The 10,741-nt window shown below is 37.3% G+C and overlaps 1 pseudogene; it reads right to left on the bottom strand.

Annotated features, from left to right (window-relative positions):
- Window positions 1–7,821: 7,821 nt before the first annotated feature.
- On the bottom strand, window positions 7,822–9,962 carry LOC130731654 (laccase-15-like; annotated as a pseudogene).
- Window positions 9,963–10,741: the final 779 nt, after the last annotated feature.

Consider the following 10,741-nt stretch of genomic DNA (forward strand, 5'->3'; position numbering starts at 1 on the left):
CAGCAACTTTGAAAGGCCATTTTGACCACGTTTGACGCTGATTCTTGAATTATGCTCAACATGAAAGTTGTAGGTCTTCGAGTTAGCTTTCCAACGACATATTATTCGCCCAATTTGGATATTTGTAGCTCCAGGTTCAACCTATTCTAGCAAAACAGTCACAGAAACTAAAAGTGTAGAATTAAGCACTTTTCCATAAATAATCCAAATAAACACTAATGGTCAAAACATGGCTAAGTCATAAAAATTAAGCACAAAAATATATATAATGAAACTTAGATAGACACATGTAAAGTGCATCAATTATGCGCTTATCAGAAGTTCTCCATATCTTTCTCTATTAATCATATTCCCTTTTAGCTATATTTAAAGACTTTGTAGTTTCATTTTCATTTTGTTCTTATTCCAAGAAACCCAGTTGATAAAGTCAATTTGAATCTGCTAGAGACAAGCAACGATGGCAGCAGTGGCTATTGTCATAATAGAAAAGCAAAGAGTGTTCATACTCCCCTTATATTTCTCTGAGCCTGACTAACAATTGTCCTTATACTGGCCTAATGGTGCCTCCTAAGTCCTAACATATCCTTTTTACTCTGCATTCATTCTACAATTGGTTGTCTGAGGAGAACTTATGGATGAAATGGTGCTTTAAGTTGTCTTTTGTTTTGTTTAAACCTACTATATGTTGATATATTTGGTTACTTATTCAATGAGTTTTTTTCTCATATTGCATAAAGGTAGATGTCCATGGCTGCAAATTCAAGAAAACACACATTGGAGGCTTTGGAGAGAACAATTGTTGTTGCTTAAAATAAAATTCTCTTAAAAGAAAAGATGAGCAAAAAAGCTATAAATATAAGAACAGTATGGCAGGAGTCATTATCAACTCAGATGGGGTTCCGATGAGTCCTAACCACCTGCCTTGAATGTTTAGAAGCTTACAAAAAGGAGCTCTATATGTATGTTGATTTGGTGTTTCATTCAATCCTATTAACTTCATCGTCCCTACAATCAAACAAGGAGAAGAAATATGTAAAAGAAAAGAACAACACATAAACTAATAGAAATTAAAAAGTAAAAGAAAAGAACAGAAAAAAAGAATACAAATTAAAACTGTGAAAGTCTTCTCTTTTTATTTATTTCTTTGTGTGGGGTGAAATAGTTCTAAATGAAACGGTTATCTTAATTTTTTTTTAGGGAATTGACTATTTCATCTTTTGTTAAACAGAAATGTGATAGCTAAATGATAAAATGAAGTCCTGAAAATGTGCTCAAGTTAGTGAGAGAAAGATACCAACATGATTTGTAGGCATTTGCTGTTAAACTATTTTTTTTTTAGAGCAAAAGATATATTATTCATTAATAATCGAAAGAGGAAACAACCCACAAAGACCACAAAGAGGGGAACAACCACCAACCCAACCAAGGACCAAAAACAACCTCCCAAAAGAAAAAAACGCAGCCAACCTAACACCTAAAAGGAAAATTTTCTTTAATATCTTGAGCCAACCTTTGAATGGCATCTTCATCGCTACCAGATAAGGACATGCCTGCAAACTAAGCAAGACACCCAGCCTTCTTTGCTCGAGTGAAATAAGGGGCTGATGGAGAAGGAGGACTAGGCGGCGCCGGCACATGAGCGATAATCACACTCTAAGATTTACAAGGACGACCCCTAGGCCGCCGAGAACACTCCATTATGATCAACACCTCTTTAGTTTTCTTAGGCCGACCAAGAGGACGAAGCCTCAGAGGGGAAAAATCAAGATCGAGATCATCACCAAATGCAGCAGCAGCATCCACCTCAAGGGCATATGTTGAACTTTGATTTAATTTTTGTTTATTGAACTTGATTTCTTTTACCTTGGTTTTCTTGAGTACTTTTAATCTTCTATACTGACATATGTGTGTTTTTCCAGCTCATGATAGTGTCTTTAACTCTTAATCATCATGCCCTTACAGGGTAACTTTCCAGGATCCTGTATGTGAAGAGCAAGCATTCCCAGCTTCACTACGAGTCAAAATTGTATTAGTTAGTTAACTTATAGAGATAATATCCTTTTGCATGGTTTATATATTTCCATCCAAATTTGCATATTTCAATCCCATCTTCTTCAATAAAGTTGGCCTTCATGTTTTATCTACCGTCTTTATGGTATAGATAGGTTTTAATCTATTTTATTTATTTATTTAGTTATTTAATAATGACTAAATTATTAAAAAAAGTTCTTACATAGGCACATGTTATTTTTGTATGGGTAACGGAAACTGCTGATATCGCAGCCCTTTGAAATTTATAACTGATATATTAACCACTAAATTTTTAATAAACACAATTTAACCACACGTAACATAAGTAGTGGTAGTGCAAATTTTATTTGATCGTTTCAGTCTTCCCATCCATGTCATGTTATATCCTTCTTCTATTTACCTCGAAATTATTTAAAAAAGATTTTATTATTATTTAATTTTTATGAGTTAGGAAATTCTAAAGGGCACACATATGAGGCACAATGACATGTTTTTTTTTATTGGCAGGCATAAGGGCATGTGCTGTGCAATGAACTTCCTAGAAGACAATAAAGAATACATTGATTGCGTAATATAAACTTTGCATGGGGGTATACTACAAACGATTTTAAAAGACTTTTTGCTACTTCGTTGTTATCATATCATCTTTCAAGGGCAGAATTTGTTTGGAAAAAACTTGAGAATATTTAAGTGATAATATTGTATAGACAAAGACTTCTTATGCAATGTAGCGATTAGTACATTTTTTATCAATGCTCATAACAAAAGGCAAAAACAAAAAATAAATAAAATAATCGCGCTTTTACAAAATAAAAATATACATATTCATTGTGGAAAATAAACTTACAAATTTATGTTTTCTTATATCCAAAAATAATTTCGTCTTTTTAAATCATAAATTTTCTTTCAATAAACATAAAAAATAGCACAAATTTAGAAAAAATACACACAAGAAACAAAAATGAACATCCCCCGTGCATCGCACGGGTAAAAGTACTAGTGAGTTAGATAAGGTGAGTACAATGAGATTATATAATATTTAAGAATGAGCACTCAAATTTAATATAGTAAAATGCTAAAATCAAATGACTTTAAAACTCTGCATTCTTTAGGAACTGAGAATTGTCTCATGGCTGTCGGCTCTGGGAATACCTTCGTCAAGACAAAAAAAAAAATAAACCAGCTAATAGTGTAACAAAAAAAAAACTGGACCAATGATTTTTTATTTTGTTTTTTGGTCAATAACCAGTGATTAAAATTAGTCACATTTCCTCTTCTTATGTCCATTCCCACCAGCCCCAATGACATATCAGACTATTTAGTTGAATTGCGTTTAGACTTCTGGGCCTTGGCCCACTTATTACTAATGAATTGTGTTTCGGTGACCAAAAAATAAGTTTAGTTGATCCTCCCATTATAGATAAAAGTAACAGGCGGAAAAATAATAATATATCTGATTTTATATGAAATAAAAAACAGAAAGTAAGTGAAAATAGGTAATAAAAAATATGGAATATTGTGTATGTGAACGAATCAAAACTATTGTGTTCATATAATTAACCGCCTCTCACAACACATAAAATAGAAATGAAAATATTTCCCAAATGAAAATCAACAAGCTTTAATTGGCAATTTAAACATAGCATTCATATCTTAAGGACCAATTACATTTGTAGGCATTAGGCAGCTACGCAACTTTCACATTGCATTTTTATAACACAAAGTTTCACTTAATATAAATAAATGAATTAACAGAATAAGAAAATACAAATGAATTATAACTCTTTTCCCTCTTATATCTTGGGTTTAGAATTTGTTAAGAATGGATCAGAAAAAATATGATTGGGGATAAAAAAAGCATGAACCCCACTGGCTCTGCTAGGGTTTTTCCTACTCAAAAAAGTTATAGCAATGGTAACGGCTTCAAGCATGAAGGGATTAAGCTCTTCGTGGATGGATTGGAAGAAAGAATCTGCCATAAACAGTTGAGGAAGATTTTTGAGAAATATGGTAGAATAATCAGCACTTTTGTTCCGCGAAAGATGAAAAGAAAACGAAGAGTCAAGTTTGGATTTGTGCTATTCGAGGAGAGGAAAGATGGCTTGGAAGCCATGAAGAATCTCCACGGAAAGCAGATCAATAACTTCTTTCTGTCTGTAAATCCGGCTAGGTTCATCGATAACAAGCTCAACTGGTTCCCACAGAGCTTTCACAGTGATACATATACCAAACGACCATTAAAGAAAGAGTGGAGGATAAAGAAGAGTCAAGACGATGTTCATACTCAGAAGGAAAAAGGCAAGAAGATGATACGACAAGTCTGGAGAGAAAAACAAAAGGTTGTTGAGACACCGATGGAGCTACCAGAGATGAAACAGGAACGGGTGCAGATGAATAAGAAACTTTCCAGACTCGTGATAGCGGAAACGCGGGAGGTACTTTGCTGCAAAGATGTGCAGTTTTTGTTAACAGAGAAAGGATTTCCACATATCCAAGTTTTGGCCTTTGGTGCAAAAGAAAAGGTCCTTGAATGTGCCTCCATGGTTGAACGGCAAAATCTCCTGGAAAATCTGGACGTTAACAGGGACAGTTGCTTCCTATCTCTGTCCCCGGCGGTGAGGACCCAGAGGCCTAAAGAGGTCCTGATTTGGCTAAAATTGTGGAAAATTCCAATTGGTCTCTGGTCTATAGAGTTTATGACGAAGGTAGTAGCTAGCCTGGGATCAGTCGTTTGTTTTGATGACAATACAACACAAGGGCTGAGATATGACGTTGCAAGGGTCCTGATTGCAGCTTCTGACCCGATTTTGGAGAACCAGATCATCCCCATTACTTATGAATCCATGGTTTGTAATGTATTCGTGGAGGTGGACTATATTTATGATGATGGCCTTGAGGGATCCAGGGATGAGGACGGCTGGGCAAGCGAGATTGATTTATCATCAGACGCCGGAATTGCGTCGCCAAAACCGGTTTGCAGGGCGGGGATAGATATACCTGTCTCTTCTCCGGCGAATAATCACGGCGAACCTGACGTCATCGGGAATGCTACCACCGACAGTGACGTTTCGCGTTTACACACTGCTTTTGACGAGGCTTGTATTGATCGGGGCATGACGGCTGAAAATAGTTTTGAAATGGTGAATTATGATTGGTCCAGGAATTTAAATTGGTCATTGGAGAATGCAAAGGATCACCCTTTTTTGAGCACATTAAATGGGTGGAGTGAATACCCATACCACAAATTTTTCAAAATTGTTATTCCAAATGAGTTGTTCAACTTATTCCTGTTTGGGTGCAGTTTTCCTATTGTCCCTCTCTATGAGGTGGGCTTGCCTCTTATAAACCCAATCCAAGTTTTACAATCAGGCCCAAAAAACAGGACAAGCAATGTCGTTTTGGAGGTAATTGATGATATCCCAGAGGTAAATACTTCTCCTTTCGATAGAGTTAACAAAGAATTTCTTTCTTCTGACTCCCCAAGACCTGTATCGTCCAATCCTGTTGCTTTAGCTCTAGAGGATGAGGAAGTATTGAAAAGGGCTAAACAGGGCGTGAGCAGGTCCACAAAGATAAAATCACTCGAGTGTTTAGAACTTGATTGTGCGAGACCAGGCAAGGAGAAGAAGAAAAGGGGTAGAAAACCCAAGTCTGAGGTGGGTCCTTCTGTCTTACGTGAAATCTCTGAAGGTTCGGGCGGTGTTGATCCAAGCTTTGTAGTTCTTCAAGCTTCAGTAACAGGGAGTGGTCCTGGTGTTTATTTCACCCGGGCAACCAAAGCTTAGGCTCTTGGAAAATCAGTGGGGCTGTCTTTTCCTGGTTCTGACGAGGATGCAATAAAGGGTCTGGCGGAGGAGCTAGAGGAGGATTTCCAAAACAATCAGCTTAATTGATGGGTCGTTCAAGAAGATGGTGCTCTTGGAACGTGCGAGGGTTAGGAAGTGCTGAGAAAAGAAGAGAAGTGAAGGAAGTCTTGAAAAAGGTGAAATTAGAACTAATCTTACTCCAGGAGACAAAACTGGGGGAAAACAAAGATCGAGTAGGAGAATTGTTTGCTAAATCCATCAACCTCAATTTCGCAGAGGTTCACGCATCAGGATCAGCAGGGGGATTGATCTCTTGTTGGGATTCAGGTTGTATGCTTTGAGTGCAAACAAAGATGCCAGAATTGCAGATGTGGGCTCTTTCTCTAGAGGGTCATGGAATTGGTCTTTAGTTTTTCGCAGAACGTTTTTTACATGGGAGGAGGAACTTCATTCTCAGCTTCTGGCTTCAATCAACTCCATTATTCCAGCTTCTTTGGGGGGTGATTATCTGATCTGGTGTCTCAATCAATCGGGCTTCTTCTCGGTTAAGGAACTTTGCAGTTGGGCTGAAGATCAAACCTTCACCAACCGCACTTGGCAAGTTCCTAAAAATGTAGCAAAACTCATTCCTCCCAAAGTTGCGCTCTTTTTCTGGCAGGCACAGAAGAATAAAATTGCAACTAGAACCAATTTAATTTCTAGAGGTATCGATCTAGCTGACTCTTCTTCCTGCCCTCTATGCTCGACCACTACAGAAACTTGCTCTCACCTATTTCTACACTGTAAGTATACTTGGCATCTGTGGTGCTCGATTGTAAATCGCGAAGGCTTTTATTGGGCTGTTCCCTCGTCCTTAGAGGGACTTATTTCTGAATGGGACCATTTGCCCAAACATTCTGATAAGTTGCTTTGGAGTCTAATACCATATGCTCTATCATGGTCAATTTGGATTGAAAGGAATAATGTGTGCTTTAATCAGAAGTTATTCAACTGTACTGAAGTGTGGGATCTTCACCTTTCACGAATTGGATGGTGGACCCACGATCTGCTCCTCCAAAATGCGTTTAGTATTGATCAATTGGCCAGGAATTTCGAGCTAATTAGATTTGTGCCCAAGGCGCCTATCGCAAGACATGCGAGCTGGACTCTTCCTGAGGCGGGTTTAATCAAAATTAATGTTGATGGTGCTGCCAGAGGTTCACCGGGAAGATGTGGTATCGATGGCATTTTTCAAAATAGCGATAATGAGATTCTGGGGTTTTTCTCTAAACATGTTGGGGAAGGCTTTGCTTTTGAAGCAGAGGTCTGGGCAATCTTTGAGGCACTTTTGCTCTGTGTTAGTCGGCAATTGAGGAATTTAACAATTGAAAGTGACTCTTCTCTAGCTGTCGGTTGGGTCAATAATCGAAGTAACAGACCATGGAAATTGCTGAACAAGCTTAACCAGATTGACTTGTGGGCTGCGGAGGTAAATTGTTTATCGGTGAAACACATTTTTAGAGAAGCAAATGGCGAAGCTGATAAATTGGCTAAGCGAGGGGCTGATATTTCAAGGGACCTTTATTATTTCAAGTCTTCCAGTATTCATGCTGGCTTATCTTCTTCAAGGCAAGAGTAGTGATGAACCAGAGAGGAATTTGCTTTTATTATTGTATTTTATTTTACAAAGTTATCTCTATACTGCTTGCGTTTTCTGGTTTGTGGTTGGTTGCCTTGGTTAAAGTACTCTTTTTCCTCTCCTTGGGTTTTTTCCCTTTGGGTTTTCCCTTGGAGAGGTTTTGATGAGGCTTTCTCCTTGGCCGTTCTTTTACCACATCTTTCTAGCAGTTTGAGACTTTTTGTCCACATGAGAGGATTGTTCTCATGACTTTTATTCTTCATTATCTATATAAATATTCAGTTGCTTCTCAAAAAAAAAGAAAATACAAATGAATGAAAGAATTGAAATAGTATTGGAACAAATTGGCTGCTTTGCATCAATTAATTAGCATTGTGGCATGTCTAATGGTGGTGGTAGCATCTTCTCTTCAGGGTTATTACCATCCTATACAATGAAAGTCATAGCCATTCCCTAACTGACATGTCGCTCTAAATGGCAATGCATGAACCATACACCTAATATACCAAACAAATACTTAGAAAACCACCACTAGAATGAAAAAGAATCATTAATAAATATTAATTACCAATATACAAACCTGGGTTTTTAACTCTGAATCTTATGGTTGTCCAACCGTTTTTGGGTATAGCTACGATATTTTGATAAGGAGGGTCAACCGTTTCCTTGTCAAAGTTCTCAAATCCCCATCCAACCACATAGAAACTCATGCCAAGCAGGTGCGTAAGATGCTCTTAACCTGCCAACACGTTTGTCCCTTGAAGAACAATCTCCACTGTTGATTCATACTCAAACACATTCACCTTTGTAGCCACTGATGGAGTATTCAGAAACGGAGGAAGGTTACTACTAGTGAAATCAAAAGGAAAAGTTGGCACATCAGGGAAATTTTCCCCAAACACACCACTAATGTTGTTGTAGTACGCTTGCAAAATGTTGTTGTCTGCTGGCATTTGAAAGCTCACATTGTTCATGCTAGCCGAGAGGCGGTTTCCATTGGGGCCAACACATGTTGAATTACCATTTGGATCACACGGTAATGCGTTAACTGAGATTGTGAAGAACAAGTTTGTTGTTATGTTAAAGGGAACATCAATTGGGTGTTCTTAATTAACTACACTTTCCAGTTCACTTATGATGTTAACAGAGGAATTGGTGTCCCCTGAATCTGGAAGTGAGGGCCAAGAAGGGGTGCTTGAAGTTGGAATGTAGCTACCCTTGTATTGCACTATAGCAGTGGTTGTGGTATTATCAAAGGGAATACCAAGTGCACTTGAATATACTTTGGAAGTCATGTAATAGTTATCTAATGGTTGGTTTGCTTCTAGTAACACATCCATTGTTTGTCCAGGAGCAAATGTAATGTAATCTACCTTCAATGGCTTTACATAGCTACCATCAGTTCCTACCACTGTGAGTTGATGTTTGGCAATTGCAAAGAAGAACATTTCTTGAACTGCAACATTTACCATTCTGAGAAGATATGTCTTACCATATTCAACCCTAAGCTTGAAGGTTTCTGCAATTTTATTAACAAAAAGTTATTCAATCATGTTATTAATTATAAGAACCAATAATTGTTATTAGAATTCATGTTAATTGGTCCTAACTCTAGCCAGCTTAGGTTTATGATTGTTCTACCATTTATAAGACTGTATTTTATCATATCTCTACTCAATGTGAGACATTTTCATCAACGCACCTCACACCCAGAGATGGACATGTGAAGCGTGAAGTTTGCAGGGCTTGAAATATGCGGATGTTCAGGTGGCCTAATAAACATATGTAAGATAGTCTCTGATACCATTTTAAAATTTGGGTAGAACTAATCAATGCAATGAGCTATCATACATATTATTATGTATATACAAATAAGGTCACTACATACCATTCTTTGAGCACTGATGTAGATCACCGGGTTGACCATTAATTGTGTAAGCATCAGAAACTACAGGATCCCCTCCAGTTTTTTGAAAATCTTTAAAAACCTCAACAATATCTTTCTTCCACCATTCACCTAATATAACAGGGACCTCTTTGTTGGGTTTTGGAAATGGATAAGTAGTTCCAAGCTTGGGTTGGACCACAATAGCTCCATGAACGGTGGCGCGAGACCAGTCACTATGAGCATGCCCCCACAATGTGCCTTCTTCTTCAGAAAATATGACCTTCTGACTGAACTTCCCACCGGGTTGAATCAGACATTGTGTGACATATTCAGAGCCATCTGACAAAGGATATCTTGGTTGGTTTACTCCATGCCTGAAATTAAGTTAGTCATAGAGAATTTTATAATGAGATACTGAAATTTGTAAGTAAAAAAATTATAAACTCTAATGATATTATATATAGTGGTTGGTTACCAGTGGATGGTGATGTTGTAGTTAGCTAGGTTATAGACATCAACAATAGTGGTTTATCCTTTATTCACATAAAGGGTTGGCCCAGGAAATTCGGGTTTGGGTGTCACCATCATGCTTTTCTTCACAAAACTCTCACATCATGCACAGATTAAGTCACACATACACCACACATCATAGCATCATGTCTCATCATTCACACACATCATGTTCTTAATGAAAGAAATCATAAAACATGGCAACACACACACCTCACTACATAAAACATGCTTCATAGAAGAAATCGTATAACATAGTAACACTCATATCACTTTATCAACATATTTCGTAGAAGGAATCATTAAATATGGTAACACTCATATCACCTCATTCAATCAACAAGAAAGAATATTATCACACATAGTCACATATTCTCATGCCTCAAACAACCCTAGACTCTACCCGGACTGAAGTTGCCCTCACCTTAGCCTTATTCGAAAGATTAAAGAAAATGGTTGATGGTTCTGGTCTCTTAGTGTCATGAATCCTTCTATCTAGCCCTTGATGAGTCACAAATCTCTTCCCCTTCTTAATCCTTAGTCATGCACACTTTTTTCTGTCTAAGCTCTTGGTGTTTAAAATCCTTATTTTGGTGAATGGTGAGAATGATTACTTAGGTTTTTGCCTCTATTGAGTTATCTATTTATACTGAACCACCAAGTCTTCACAAAAGATCAAAACTTAACCTAATAGCCCCCCCCCCCCCCTTGGCCGTCCAATATGCCCTAGTAAGATAGGTTTTTCAAATATTTTCCTTATCTAATCACATCTTATTAGTTTTAAACCATATCTCCTTCATCTCTCTTCAAAATAAATCACTTTGAATAAAACTAGAGCAAATCATTTATTAGAGAATAAAATCTTTTCATCAAGGTTTTCAAAACAAC

The sequence above is a fragment of the Lotus japonicus genome, chromosome 1 (assembly GCF_012489685.1).
Source record: "Lotus japonicus ecotype B-129 chromosome 1, LjGifu_v1.2".
Lineage (NCBI taxonomy): Eukaryota > Viridiplantae > Streptophyta > Magnoliopsida > Fabales > Fabaceae > Lotus > Lotus japonicus.